General features: G+C 40.2%; 1 long non-coding RNA gene across 1 annotated transcript; it reads right to left on the bottom strand.

The window, feature by feature from the left end:
* Positions 1–961: 961 nt before the first annotated feature.
* LOC138842691 (uncharacterized) lies at positions 962–4,532 on the bottom strand. The gene is made up of 3 exons (XR_011377451.1): positions 4,363–4,532; positions 3,851–4,022; positions 962–1,522 (listed from the first exon to the last, which is right to left on the bottom strand). It is a non-coding gene; the product is annotated as an uncharacterized lncRNA (long non-coding RNA).
* Between the last annotated feature and the right edge of the window lie 8,126 nt (positions 4,533–12,658).

Below are 12,658 nucleotides of genomic sequence, written 5' to 3'. Positions count from 1 at the left end.
CATCTACAGTGGTTTGTATCATATAAGACAATAATGATGTAGATACTGACAGACAATTCCTCTTGACATAAACATACAGTATCAATAAAACAGTGCTATAATTGTATTTTCTCTTCCTTATAATTTCCTTAATAACATTTTCTTTTCTGTAACTTACTGTATTGTAAGAATACAGTATATAATACATATAACACACAAAATATGCATGAATCAACTGTTTATATTATCAGTAAGGCCTCCTGTGAACACTAGGCTATTACTAGTTACTTTCGGGGAGTCAAAGTCTGCACGTGGAGTTTTGACTGCACGGGGTGTTGGTGTCCCTAACCCCACATGGTTCAAGGGTCAACTGTATTGCATCCAGAATACTGACAATATCTTGCTCCTAGAGATCCTTAACTAGCAAAAATGAAACAATTATGGCCAGTAAGTTTGAGTCCTACTTACGAAAGCAGGGAAAGGAACCAATGGATTTTCGTTTTGCAAGACTGCGTTCGAAGTGTCCCTCTGCTTAACTGTCAGTCCCACAGAGCATTCTTTTAAACAGAATCCGTCCTTCCCTCTCTCTTCTACCCACCCCAGACTTCCTGTTGTTTAAAGATTTAGGGTTTTAGATATGATTCCTATTTCTCCAGACCAAGTTGACCTGAGGCTGAGGTAGAGGTTAACTTGGCATCTTTGTTATCAGTACAATGAACCAGAACCAGAATCAGATCATTGAAATGAAGAATGACTTTTCTCCCTGATAGCACTTTCGGAAAACAATCAAACAAAACAAAACCTTTGATGTATTGTTAAGTGAAAAAAGCAAAGTGTAGAACAATGTGCATTGTACATTATTATTTGTGTATTTAAGACGCATATACATATATGAATGTTCGTAACTACATAAGATGTCTCCAGCAGAATACTCTAGGAACTGGCAATAAAGATGATCTTTGGTAAGGGAACTGGTGGCTGCTGGGGGGCAGGGGTGCAAGAGAGAATTATTTCTCACTGCATATTCCTTAAAACTTTATCTATTGGTGTGTGTGTTCCTATTACCACTCAAAATAAAGAATAAATTTTTTAAAGGAAGAAAGTGCACCTCCTCTGGCCTAGCCCCTTGTTTCACTGCAATCAGACTGCAATGTCTTAGGACTCAGATGCCTTGACTTTTTTTTTTTTTAGTCTTTATTGAATTTGTTGCAATATTGCTTCTGTTTTTATGTTTTGGTTTTTTGGCCGCAAGGCATGTCGGATCTTAGCTCCCCAACCAGGGATCAAACCCGCACCCCCTGCATTGGAAGGCAAAGTCTTAACCACTGGACCGCCAGAGAAGTCCCAGATGCCTTGACTTTTGAAGAGACTTGGGAGGAGGAGCTGGCACAAGAGGAAGAGGACCTTCTGGCACGTTCTCTTCGCCTCCATAGTTGAGGTGCCGTATCAACATCCTCTGAGTCTCCACAGACAACCAGGACAAAATGAAGGGGCAGGAACCAGAGCCCGGTGATTTCCACAAGCGAAAGTGATCAGCTGTTTTCTTAAAAAACAGAGCCAAAGAATACATATATATATATATATCTTCTGATCTCACTCCGAATTACATTATGAACTTTCCAAAAGTCAGTCCTTAGATTTCCACCTGACAGCCAAGGATGTTTTTCTGTTAAATTTTAATCATATCACTAGAGTTTATTAATTGTTTCAACAAACAGACATCTATGTCCGTTCATTTAAAAAAAAAAAAAACGACAGAGTAAATAAATCAACTTTCAAATCATGTCCTTCTGTAAACACCAGCTGCACCGGAAAAGGAAGGCAGCCTGTGAGCAGCTTCCCACTGCGGTGCTGGGCTGGGGCTGTCCACGCACATGCTCAGAGCTTGTTGATGTGTCCTACAGCCCACAGGAAAGAACCTCAGCGGAAAGCAAGAAGGCAGAACAATTGTGTGAACCTACCTCCCCTTCTCACCCTCCAAACATCTGGCTCTTGTGTGTGTCACCTCTTTGATTCAAACCTGCTCTGGGGTTATTGATAAAGAAAATCTCCACCTGGGTGAGGAGGGGTGGGTGTGGACCAACTACTTCTTCGCTAAAGAACAATTAGCACAGGCTCACTTTTTGTAGCGGAAGAGTGGAGCAGGTTGGTTATAAACCATGTTTCTGAAGTTGCCCAGCTAGTTCTCTGCCAACTCTTTACAGGGATACTGAAACAAAAGCTGGAAGCAAAGAGATAGTAAGAAAAGCCCTTACGACTGGGGCTATGGGAAAAGGTAAACACCCAAGACGCCATCTTGGTATTGGCCAGCCGTAGGGAAATCTCTGCTGTTTAACATAATGCGTTTATAAACACAGATGTCAGGGATGACAAGTTTATTTTTGTAGTTCTGCATCTTTCGTTTCCCCAGTTGATTCTTATTCTTATCTTCTTCGACGTCAGAACAGCCAAACAAGTGATACATTTGGATGGCTTGCTTCCCTGAATTGTGTCTCTATTCATTTACAGGACAGACACTTAATTCCACCTGTGGAAACGGCAGTTTTGCAATTGTCACAACCATTGTCCCGCTCATTTCATTTTACTGGGGTACTTTGGATAACAACCTCCTGGACTTATTTGGATGGCAGTTTGATAGTAATGTTGGCTGGAGATCAGCTATTAAGTTTATGTGCTCATCAAATTTTAACTAAATGCCTAATTTAAAAGTAATTAGAGCCACTTGAATTTGGTTGGGCGCCAAAGTTAAGCTGCAGGCAGAACTTGAGGACTGCAGGCTGCGCGCTTAGTGTGCAGGAGACTGCATTCCCTTCTCTTTTCCACCTCTCTCATTATCAGCACTTACACTCGGGGATGGGTGGATGGGTGGGTGCAGAAAGTGAGGGAAATAAAGTGCCACTGAGCCAGTGCCAATGGAAGAAATTCAACAGGGTTAAATGCAAAGTCATGCATTTAGGCTGGAAAAAAGAAATCAATTGCACAAGTTTAGACTGGGGGAGACCAAGTCGGCAGGCACATACATGAAAGAGATTTGAGAGTTTAGTTAACTGCAACCTTATTTTTAAAAAAAATTAAAACCATGGTAGGACTTACAATACACTAAAACTCACCATTCTAAATACTTTACAAATATTAACTCTTTTCATTCTTTATGAGCAATTTTGTGAAGTAAATACTATCAATATGTCCCATTATCGCATGGGAAATTGAGGCAGAAAGAGAATAAATAACTTGCACGTAGTTACCTAGCTAGAAAGTACCAGAGCCATGATCAAATTCAGACGATCTGGCCACAGAGTCCACGCTTTTAATGCTGGACCTTGATACAAGCCAGTAGTGGGCAGATTCACTTTTCATGTTGTCTCTGGTTAAAGCTCATTATGATGAATATCATGATAATCAAAGTTTCCATGAAAAGAAAAATAGATGTCCAAAGTCTATGTCAATTGCTTCAAATAATAGTGAACAAAAGAAAATTCTACAACCTTAAAAATAATTAATATTATCCTAATAAATACGGTACGATGCTGTTAAACGCACATTTTTGTGATAGTTTTGATGGAAACAATATCAACAAAAATATAAGGGCAACATTTCAAGTCAAATTAACCTTCTGAGTCTTCAGTCTCATCTGTCCAGTGTCTAGAATGAGCTCAATCATTTCAATCACTTCAAACTTTAAGATTCTAATACAGGCATACCTTGGAGTTATTGCAGGTTTGGTTCCAAACCACCCAAATAAAGCAAATTTTGCAGAAAAGTGAGTCATAGGAATTTATTGTTTCCCAGTGCATTTAAAAGTTATAGTTACACTATACTGTAGTCTATTAAGTGTGCAATAGCATTGTGTCTAAAAAAACAATGTACATACCTTAATTTTAGAAATGTTGAGGTTTTTGGTTCAAGATGGCAGAGTAGAGGGACGTGCTCTCAATCTCTCTTGCGAGAGCACAAGAATTACAATTAACTGCTGAACAATCATCGACAGGAAGACACTGGAACTCACCAAAAAAGATACCCCACATCCAAAGACAAAGGAGAAGCTACAATGAGATGGTAGGAGAGGCACAATCACAATAAAATCAAATCCCATAACTGCTGTGTGGGTGACTCACAAACTCGGGAACACTTATACCACAGAAGTCCAGCCACTGGAGTGAAGGTTCTGAGCCCCACGTCAGGCTTCCCAACCTGGGGGTCTGGCAATGGGAGGGGGAATTCCTAGAGAATCAGACTTTGAAGGCTAGTGGGATTTGATTGCAGGACTTCGACAAGACTGGGGGAAACAGGGACTCCACTCTTGGAGGGCACACACAAAGTAGTGTGCTCATCGAGACCCAGGGGAAAGAGCAGTGACCCCAAAGGAGACTGAACCAGACCTACCTGCGAGTGTTGGAGGGTCTCCTGCAGAGGTGGGGGGTGGCTGTGTCTCACCGTGAGGACAAGGACACTGGCAGCAGTTCTGGGAAGTACTCCTTGGCCTGAGGCCTCCTGAAGTCTGCCATTAGCCCCACCAAAGAACCCGGGTAGGCTCCAGTGTTGGGTCGTCTCAGGCCAAACAAACAACAGGGAGGGAAGCCAGCCCCACCTATCAGCAGACAAGTGGATTAAAGTTTTACTGAGCTCTGCCCACCAGAGCAACAGCCAGCTCTATCCACTACCAGTCCCTCCCATCAGGAAACTTGCACAAACCTCTTAGATAGCCTCATCCACCAGATGGCAGACAGCAGAAGCAAGAAGAACTACAGTCCTGCAGCCTGTGGAACAAAAACCACATTCACAGAAAGATAGACAAGATGAAAAGGCAGAGGGCTATGTACCAGATGAATGAACCAGATAAAACCCCAGAAAAACAACTAAATGAAGTGGAGATAGGCAACCTTCCAGAAAAAGAATTCAGAATAATGATAGTGAAGATAGTGAAGTACCTTGGAAAAAGAATGGAAGCAAAGATCGAGAAGATGCAAGAAATGTTTAACAAAGACCTAGAACAATTAAAGAACAAACAAACAGAGATGAACAATACAATAACTGAAATGAAAAATACACTAGAAAGAATCAATAGCAGAATAACTGAGACAGAAGAACGGATAAGTGACCTGGAAGAAAGAATGGTGGAATTCACTGCTGCAGCACAGAATAAAGAAAAAAGAATGAAAAGAAATGAAGACAGCCTAAGAAACCTCTGGGACAACATTAAACATAACAACATTCGCGTTATTGGGTCCCAGAAGGAGAAGAGAGAAAGGACCCGAGAAAGTATTTGAAGAGATTATAGTTGAAAACTTCCCTAACATGGGAAAGGAAGTAGCCACCCAAGTCAAGGAAGCGCAGAGACTCCTATACAGGGTAAACTCAAGGAGAAACATGCTGAGACACATAGTAATCAAATTGGAAAAAATTAAAGACAAAGAAAAATTATTGAAAGCAGCAAGGGAAAAACGACAAATAACATACAAGGGAACTCCCATAAGGTTAACAGCTGATTTCTCAGCAGAAACTCTACAAGTTAGAAGGGAGTGGCATGACATATTTAAAGTGATGAAAGGGAAGAACCTATAACCAAGATTACTCTATCCAGCAAAGAGGCAAGGACCTCATTCAGATTCGATGGAGAAATGAAAAGGTTTACAGACAAACAAAAGCTAAGAGCATTCAGCACCATCAAACCAGTTCTACAACAAATGCTAAAGGAACTTCTCTAAGTGGGAAACACAAGAGAAGAAAAGGACCTACAAAAACAAACCCAAAACAATTCAGAAAATGGTAATAGGAACATACATGTCGATAACTACCTTAAATGTGAATGGATTAAATGCTCCAACCAAAAGATACAGGCTCGCTGAATGGATACAAAAACAAGACCCATATATATATATATGCTGTCTACAAGAGACCCACTTCAGACCTAGGGACACATACAGACTGAAAGTGAGGAGATGGAAAAAGATATTCCATGCAAATGGAAATCAGAAGAAAGCTGGAGTAGCAATACTCATCAGATAAAATAGACTTTAAAATACAGAACGTTATAGAGACAAGGAAGGACACTACATAATGATCAAGGGATCAATCTAGGAAGAAGATATAACAATTATAAATATATATGCACCCAACATAGGAGCACCTCAATGCATAAGGCAACTGCTAACAGCTCTAAAAGAGGAAATCGACAGTAACACAATAATAGTGGGGGACTTTAACACCTCACTTACACCAATGGACAGATCATCCAAACAGAAAATTAATAAGGAAACACAAGCTTTAAATGACACAATAGACCAGATAGATTTAATTGATATTTATAGGACATTCCATCTGAAAACAGCAGATTACACTTTCTTCTTAAGTGCACATGGAACATTCTCCAGGATAGATCACATCTTGGGTCACAAATCAAGCCTTAGTAAATTTAAGGAAATTGAAATCATATCAAATATCTTTTCTGACCACAACGCTATGAGTTTAGAAATGAATTACAGGGGAAAAAACGTAAAAAACAGAAACACATGGAGGCTAAACAATATGTTACTAAATAACTAAGAGATCACTGAATAAATCAAAGAGGAAATCAAAAAATACCTAGAGACAAATGACAATGAAAGCACGATGATCCAAAACCTATGGGATGCGAAAAAAGCAGTTCTAAGAGAGAAGTTTATAGCAATACAAGCCTACCTCAAGAAATAAGAAAAATCTCAAATAAACCGTCTAACCTTACACCTAAGGGAGCTAGAGAAAGAAGAACAAACAAAACCAAAAGTTAGCATAAGGAAAGAAATCATAAAGATCAGAGCAGAAATAAATGAAATAGAAACAAAGAAAACCATAGAAAAGATCAAGAAAACTAAAAGCCAGTTCTTTGAGAAGATAAACACAAGTGATAAACCATTAGCCAGACTCATCAAGAAAAAGAGGGAGAGGACTCAAATCAATAAAATTAGAAATGAAAACAGAGAAGTTACAACAGACACCGTAGAAATACGAAGCATCCTAAGAGACTACTACAAGCAACTCTCTGCCAATAAAATGGACAACCTGGAAGAAATGGACAAATTCTTAGAAAGGTATAACCTTCCAAGACTGAACCAGGGAGAAACAGAAAATATGAACAGACCAATCACAAGTAATGAAGTTGAAACTGTGATTAAAAATCTTCCAACAAACAAAAGTCCAGGACCAGATGGCTTCACAGGTGAATTCTATCAAACATTTAGAGAAGAGCTAACACCCATCCTTCTCAAACTCTTCCAAAAAATTGCAGAGGAAGGAACACTCCCGAAGTCATTCTATGAGGCCACCATCACCCTGATACCAAAACCAGAAAAAGATACTACAAAAAAAGAAAATTACAGACCAATATCACTTATGAATATAGATGCAAAAATCCTCAACAAAATAATAGCAAACAGAATCCAACAACATATTAAAAGAATCATACACCATGATCAAGTGGGATTTATCCCAGGGATGCAAGGATTCTTCAATATAAGCAAATCAATGTGATACACCATATTAACAATTTGAAGAATAAAAACCATATGTTCCTCTCAATAGATGCAGAAAAAGCTTTTGACAAAATTCAATGCCAATTTATGATAAAAACTCTCCAGAAAGTGGGCATACAGGGAATGTACCTCAACATAATAAAGGCCATATATGACAAACCCACAGCAAACATCATTCTCAGTGGTGAAAAACTGAAAGCACTTCCTCTAAGATCAGGAACAAGACAAGGATGTCCACTCTCACCTCTATTATTCAACATAGTTTTGGAAGTCCTGGCCACGGCAATCAGAGAAGAAAAAGAAATAAAAGGAATACACATTGGAAAAGAGGAAGTAAAACTGTCACTGTTTGCAGATGACATGATACTATACATAGAGAATCCTAAAGATACCACCAGAAAACTACTAGAGCCAATCAATGAATTTGGTAAAGTTGCAGGACACAAAATTAATGCACAGAAATCTCTTGCATTCCTATACAGTAATGATGAAAAATATGAAAGAGAAATTAAGGAAACAGTCCCATTTACCACTGCAACAAAAAGAATAAAATACCTAGGAATAAACCTACCTAGGGAGACAAAAAACCTGTATGCAGAAAACTATAAGACACTGATGAAAGAAATTAAAGATGATACAAACAGATGGAGAGATATACCATGTTCTTGGATTGGAAGAATCAATATTGTGAAAATGACTATACACCCAAAGCAATCTACAGATTCAATGCAATCCCTATCAAATTACCAATGGCATTTTTTACAGAACTAGAAGAAAAAATTCTTAAAATTTTTATGGAGACACAAAAGACCCCGAATAGCCAAAGCAGTCTTGAGGGAAAAAATGGAGCTGGAGGAATCAGAGTCCCTGACTTCAGACTATACTACAAAGCTACAGTAATCAAGACAATATGGTACTGGCACAAAAACAGAGATATAGATCAATGGAACAGGCTAGAAAGCCCAGAGATAAACCCACACACCTATGGTCAACTAATCTATGACAAAGGAGGCAAGAATATACAATGGAGAAAAGACAGCCTCTTCAATAAGTGGTGCTGGGAAAACTGGACAGCTACATGTAAAAGAATGAAATTAGAACACTCCCTAACACCATACACAAAAATAAACTCAAAATGGCTTATAGACCTAAATGTAAGAGCAGACACTATAAAAGTCTTAGAGGAAAACATAGGAAGAACACTCTTTGACATAAATCACAGCAAGATCTTTTTTGATCCACCTCCTAGAGTAATGGAAATAAAAACAAAAATAAACAAATGGGACCTAATGAAACTTCAAAGCTTTTGCACAGCAAAGGAAGCCATAAACAAGATGAAAAGACAACCCTCAAAATGGGAGAAAATATTTGCAAACGAATCAACGGACAAAAGATTAATCTCCAAAATATATAAACAGCTCATGCAGCTTAATATTAAAAAAACAAACAACCCAATCCAAAACTGGGCAGAAGACCTAAATAGACATTCCTCCAAAGAAGACATACAGATGGCCAAGAAGCATATGAAAAGCTCATCAACATCACTAATTATTAGAGAAATGCAAATCAAAACTACAATGAGGTATCACCTCACACCAGTTAGAATGGACATCGTCAGAAAATCTACAAACAAATGCTGGAGAGGGTGTGGAGAAAAGGGAACTCTCTTGCACTGTTGGTGGGAATGTAAATTGCTACAGCCACTATGGAGAACAATAATGGAGGTTCCTTAGAAAATTAAAAATAGAATTACCATATGACCCAGCAATTCCACTACTGGGCATATAACCAAAGAAAACCATAATTCAAAAAGACACATGCATCGCAGTGTTTTTGCAGCACTATTTACAATAGCCAGGTCATGGAAGCAACCTAAATGCCCATCAACAGACAAATGGATAGAGAAAATGTGGTACATATATGCAATGGAATATTACTCAGCCATAAAAAGGAATGAAATTGGGCCATTTGTAGAGATGTGGATGGACCTAGAGACTGTCATACAGAGTAAAGTAAGTCAGAAAGAGAAAAAAAAATATAGTATATTTACGCATATATGTGAAACCTAGAAAAATGATACAGATGAACCTGTTTGCGGGGCAGAAATTGAGACACAGATGTAGAGAACAAATGTATGGACACTAAGCAGGGAAAGTGGAGGGGTGGGTGGTGTGATGAATTGGGAGATTGGAATTGACATGTATATAGTAATATGTATAAAATATATAACTAATGAAAAATAGAATAAAATAAATAAAAATGCTGCTGGAAAAATTGCACCAATAGATTTGTTCAATGAAGAGTTGCCAGAAACTTTCAATTTGTAAAAAATGCAATATGTGTGAAATTCAATAAAATGAAGTGTGTCTGTACTCCCCCAAATGACCTTTTAGAAGTTCACTTATTCAGTCATGAAACTGGCATTTTTCTGAATGTTTACTCTTTTACAAGCCACCCTGTTGGGATCGTGGAGAACAGTCTGATGAGAAGATGAGACCCAGGCTTAGGGAACTATCATGAAGCCTGTGCCGTACACATGCTGTGGGAGTTCTTGGGCAGCATATTGGTTAGTGTCCTTAGTTGCAGAAACACTATCACTCTACTTTCTTTATATAAGAAGGGATTTGGGGGCTTCCCTGGTGGTGCAGTGGTTAAGAATCTGCCTGCCAATGCAGGGGACACAGGTTCGAGCCCTCGTCCGGGAAGATCCCACATGCCGCGGAGCAACTAAGCCACAACTACTGAGCCTGTGCTCTAGAGCCCGCGAGCCACAACTACTGAAGCCTGTGCTCCGCAACAAAAGAAACCACTGCAGTGAGAAGACCGTGCACCACAACGAAGAGTAGCTGCCGCTTGCCACAACTAGAGAAAACCTGTGCACAGCAACGAAGACACAGCACAGCCAAAAATAAAATAAATAAATTTATAAAAAAAAAACAAAAAAGAAAGAAGGGATTTGGTATGGGGATATTCAGCACTCACAGCATCTTTGGAACAGCTAAAGGAATATTTCTGGACTAATGCTCTCAGAATAATGCCTAAAGCCACACCGAAGAACTGGCCTGATAAGGGTGACGCCTTCCACTGACTCTAGAACCAACTGGTTGGCTCCCACCATCTGCAACAGCAAAATGGGTGTTCCGTGCTCCTCTTGTTTCCACAGCTCACCTCCAAGTCAAATTCTCTCACGGGTGCATAGGATTGGAAGAAACTGAATGGTGGGGTTGGAGGGTTGGAGGATGGGTTGAGTGGGAAAAATAAAGCTTTGAGGGATTCTATTTGAGGTAGGCCGGGGTCATAGTATAGGAACTATCAAAATGTAGGAAGAATGTTCCAGAGGTTCTTGGCAGCCACGAAAAACAAATGTCTGCTACTTATATTTCTCTCCACTCAGCACTGGGAAGGCTCTCATTTAAGAACAGTGTTATGTTTGTGTGAAAGAGCCATGTCTGAAATTGGTCCCTGTGTTGATGGTGGTGGTGAAGAGGGTGCTGGTGATCATTCATGAAGCATGTTGCTCTTAGCCTCTGTGCCAGGTGTTTTACATACAGTAGCGGACAGATTCTATGCCACCAAATTTTTGTTCTCCATTTTTCCGGTAAAACAGAAATTTTATTCTGGGCAACTTCCCCTTTTCCAACTGAGACCTTGATATTTAGGTGGGTTAGATCCCTCCTTAACTCCAGGGGGTGGTCAAGACCCAGGCATAAGCCAATTAGCATTCTCATTCCCTGGCCTAAGAGTCAGTTCAAGATTGAGCTTTTTTTTTTTTTTTTTTTTTTTTTTTTTTGTGGTACGCGGGGCCTCTCACTGTTGTGGCCTCTCCCGTTGTGGAGCACAGGCTCCGGACGCGCAGGCTCAGCGGCCATGGCTCACGGGCCCAGCCGCTCCGCAGCATGTGGGATCTTCCCGGACCGGGGCACGAACCCGCGACCCCTGCATCGGCAGGCGGACTCTCAACCACTGCACCACCAGGGAAGCCCAAGATTGAGCATTTTAATGTGTTCAGATCAATGAGTGTCACGCTCAGGACTTTGATTTGAATGTTAGACTGGATCGTAGGAGAATGGGGTCTATGCTTCTTGGCTGCCATCTTGACATCACATGGAGCCTTGAACAAAGCCAAAAAAAATAAGAGTAGAGCTAGAGATGGAGAAAGATTAAGTTCTGGTGACAACATTTGAGCCCCTGGATCAAGCTACTCCTGTAATTGGCATACCCCCTGGACTTTTCAATCATGTAAATCAACAAATTCCCCCTTTCTCCGTAAGCCACATGACGTGATGCTTTCTGTGACTTCTTTCCAAAGTTGTCTTAATTTCTACACATACATTAAGTCTTTTAATCCTCAAGAATAAAATCCCCATGAGGTTAATAATATGATCACATTTCATAGATGAGGACAGTAAGGCACAAAAAGGTTAGTAACTTGGCCAAGTTCACATAACTTGTCAGTACGACTCCAATGCACAGACCCTTAAACTCCTACGTTACGGAGGGGCATCAGAGAGTGTTGAGTGGCAGGTTGCACCGTGATTTGAAGTTTGAAAAGCAGACCTTACGGGCTGATAGTGAGGAGCCTCAGGGTGGCAAGAAAAACACTTTGCATTTCTTCTCTAGTCCCTGCAGTGGCACAGGCTGGCTTTCAATATACACTCCTTGCTTATTGAGTGAAGTGGCAAATGAGGGGAACAGAATCCCACCGGTCTGGGAAGACAAGAGACCTAGATTAGCAATCTCCACCTGTATGAAGGCTTAGCCTACGAATGACAGGGACATGGAGCCTATATGACCCCTGGTTGGAGAACAAGGATATATGTGGGCGTGCGTGTCTGTGTTTCAGGAAGATGAACGAAGGTTTGACATCAAACAGAACTTTCTACTCACCAAGGGTGTGAAGCAACGCTGTGTTAACACTGCAGCCTCATTTTCTGAAAATATTAAAGACAGAAAAATGTGATCTTCCTACCCTACTTGATATTTGCTTAGCCCCAGAAGCTCTTTCACGTTTCACTGCATGTGTCTTTCCTTCTGCTGGAAATACCCCCGCAACTCCTTGTTTGTCTAGCAAACTCTTACTCATCCTTCAAGATTTAGCTCTGACGCCACCTCCTCTGGGAAGCCCTCACTGAACTATTACCCTTGGTTCAATTCCTGCTTCTTCAATCTCC

This window comes from Globicephala melas, chromosome 5, assembly GCF_963455315.2.
Source record: "Globicephala melas chromosome 5, mGloMel1.2, whole genome shotgun sequence".
Taxonomy (NCBI): Eukaryota; Metazoa; Chordata; class Mammalia; order Artiodactyla; family Delphinidae; genus Globicephala; species Globicephala melas.
Note: the sequence above shows the minus strand (reverse complement) of the source record. Positions and strands in the feature narration are given on the sequence as shown.